Here is a 3,389-nt window from a genome sequence, read left to right as displayed (position 1 = left end):
GGGGCGAGCGGCGCGGGGCCTGGGGCGCGCGCGCCCCCTGCCGGCCGGCGGACCCCGCGCCCGCGCCCGCGCCAGGCGGCCCGACCCAGCGGAGCCTGCGCCCGGCGCCGCGCCGCCTGCCTGCCTGCCTTCTCCCCGGTCCTCCGCGGGTCCCCGCCGCGCCGCGCGTCTCGGGCCGTATGCGCAGCGCGTCCTGCGCGCCCGAGATTTCTTAGGGGGTTAGGAGAAGGTTAGATTGTTTTTCCCGGGCACGTCTAGACAGGTCACCTGAGGACACTGGCTGGAAAATACTTTGCTCACGCATCTGCCAGCAAGGGACGTGCCCTAATTGAGTGATTGGAGGGAAAGAGGAATGCGATGTGAATAGTTGTCTCCTGTGCAGAGAGGAGCTGTGTTCCGTTTGCCTACGGATGGATCCAGCGTGCAGTAAGGTGCTGTGACGGGGGAGGGCTGCGCCAGCGTCTGCTGTATTCGTGAATTACCTAGCCAGTAATTCCGAGGCCCAGGATGCACTGGAAGCTAGTTTTGATGGGAATTTTTCATTTTTTGACAAATATTTCCTGGGCCCCCAGTCCAGGCAAGACACCCAGTTCTAGGTGCTGGGGGTACAAAGCTAGAGAACACGGTTTCTGCCCCAGTGAAGGCACAGTCTAAGAGGAAAGATAGATAATCAGCAAGTCATTGCAAGTGTCGTTAAGTGATGGCGTTTGGGACATGCTACCCCAAAATATGGCACCTTGGCATATTGAATATTTTAAACTAAAGGAGTTTTGAGAAAACAGCAGGTCTGTTTTCTGCCTAAAGAAGCAACTTCCTTGTGTCAGTGTGCCTAAGAAAAAAGGAAGCCGGTAAAAATTTTTAGTAGGAGACCAAGTGTCACTCTGACACCTCCCCCCAGCCCTTCTTCTCTAAACTGGGCCTTAAACCCTCAGGTGACAGGTGGCCTCTCTGTCCCAGGAGGGAAGGGACATCCCGATCTCCAAAGACAAAGGGTCACTAAGAAGAATCCTAATAAACAAGCTTTGCTAATTTTCCCCCAGTCTGTTACACGGACCTCATACCCCTTACCCTATCCTAGTCCTCAGGACTGTCCACTTTTCATGAAACCTAGCAGAAAAATACACAGATCTGTCTCTTTGGGTCTTCATTTCCTTAGGAAGCCTCCCGTGTCACGTAAAAGTTATATTAAAATAAATTTGTAGGGGCCGGCCCCTTGGCCGAGTGGGTAAGTTCACGCGCTCCACTTCAGTGGCCCAAGGTTTCGCCGATTCGGATCCTGGGTGCAGACATGGCACTGCTCGTCAGGCCATGCTGCGGTGGCGTCCCACATGGCACAGAGGCACCCACAGCTAGAATATACAACTATGAGCTATATGTACTGGGGGGCTTTGGGGAGAAGAAGAAGGAAAAAAGAAAAAAAAAATGATTGGCAACAGTTGTTAGCTCAGCTGCCAATCTTTAAAATAAATTTGTCTGCTTTTCTCCTGTTAAGCTGTCTTTGTATAATTTTCAGACCCAGCCAGGAGCCCTAAGGGGATGGAGGGCAGCTTTTTCCTCCCCTACACTGGCAAAGCAATGCCTGTGTAGGACCATTATGGCAAGGGAATCCATCCTATTCGGGGTCAGGGAAGAAGGAAGGCATCCCTGTGGAAAGGTAAGCTGAGTGGCTTACAGATGGATAAGACTCACCAGATGAACAGGGGTGGGAAGGCTATCCCAGGGCGGGTGGAGGGAAGAGCACACGCAGGAGTCCAGGGATCTTGAGTGTCCTAAGGGGCTGGGCGAGAAGAGCAAGGTGGCTAGAGCCGAGGGAGTAGACAAGGACCATCTCTTGTCGAGCCTGGTAAGCCATATCAAGGAGTGATTTTTTTGTTTTCTTTGTAAAGATTGGCACCTGAGCTAACAACTTGCCAATCTTTTTTTTTTTTTTTTTTTTTTGCTTTTCCTCCCCAAATCCCTCCAGTTGTGTATTTTTAGTTGTAGGAACTTCTAGTTGTGGCAAGGAGTGATTTTTGCTAGAAGATCTTGCTGGCTCATCCTGGGAGGGAGGTGAGCTACTGGTCTCCTCTGCTACATTGTGAACTCAATATCACTTGGTCTACCAAAGATTTTTTTTTTTTCTTTGAGGAAGATCAGCCCTGAGCTAACAACTGCTGCCAATCCTCCTCTTTTTGCTGAGGAAGACTGGCCCTGAGCTAATATCCGTGCCCATCTTCCTCTACTTTATATGTGGGACGCCTACCACAGCATGGCTTGCCAAGCGGTGCCATGTCTGCACCCAGGATCTGAACCAGCGAACCCTGAGCCGCCGAAGTGGAATGTGCGAACTTAACCGCTGCGCCACCGGGCCAGCCCCCAAATCTAGAGAATTTGATCAAAGTCGGAAGTCTGCATGTCCAAGGAACCAGGAGTGCTTCTGTGAAGGAATGTGGAGACTGAGAAATCATCTGGTACATTTCGGAGGTCTTCAGAAAGGTCAAGAGAGGGAACAGAAGCAGCCTTTGAAAGCTTCTTAATAGACTGATATTAAAAAAGATTTAGGAGATTAAACCTCAATGCTTTGATATAAAACATAAGTAGAACCAACCAGAAAAGAATCTCGCCTAAATATGACATCAAGTCCCCTTCAAGAAATGGCGTGCTGGTGCTCGTCAGGCTGCGGCGGTTGGTTCACTGTTTATCCTCCAAACGCCCTGTGTGGCCCATTAGGAGCCCTACCAACAGCACCTTTAGATTTCAGCCAGCGAGTCTTTCTCTTTTTTTGTCCTTCCCCATCATAAAGCTTTTTGCCAGCGTGAAAGCCACGTGCGTCAGAACGCCTGATGCAAGAAGACGCTAATATCAGATTGCATCATATGATCCTAGGTGTGGTCCTCCCGAAACTGGTTTTTCTTGAGATTGTGCTGCAGTCGAAAGCATTTTGGGTATCACAGCCGAGAACTGGCCCTACCGGTCAGATGGCAAGAGTCATGTCTGCATCTCTGCACCTCAGTTCCTCGCCGCCCTTCTCCTGGGGAAAGCCAGTGTGGCTTTCCTGGCTGAAATGGGTGTGCTGCAGACATCCATCAGTTAGGCATGTCATCCTGCTGCTTATGTAACCGACGTCACCTAGGGAGGTGCACCGACCAGGCGAGCTGGAAACAATCTTTCTTCCTCTGAAATGTGCTGTGAATTGGATCTCCCTTGAATGCAGCCATTTCTCTGGGGACAGACTGGTTTGGTACAAAAGTGAAAGAGGAAAAGGGAAAGAAGGTGGCTGAGATGTCTCGGGCACTTACTAGGTGGCTGGCACTGTGTTATAAGCACTTCACGCACAAAAGTGTGGAAATGTGGGTTCCCTCCCAGCCCGCCATCCCCAGGACCCGCAGAAGGCTATGCGGCCTCTTCCA

Source organism: Equus caballus, chromosome 2 (assembly GCF_041296265.1).
Source record: "Equus caballus isolate H_3958 breed thoroughbred chromosome 2, TB-T2T, whole genome shotgun sequence".
NCBI classification, from domain to species: domain Eukaryota; kingdom Metazoa; phylum Chordata; class Mammalia; order Perissodactyla; family Equidae; genus Equus; species Equus caballus.
This window is presented reverse-complemented; position numbering follows the sequence as displayed.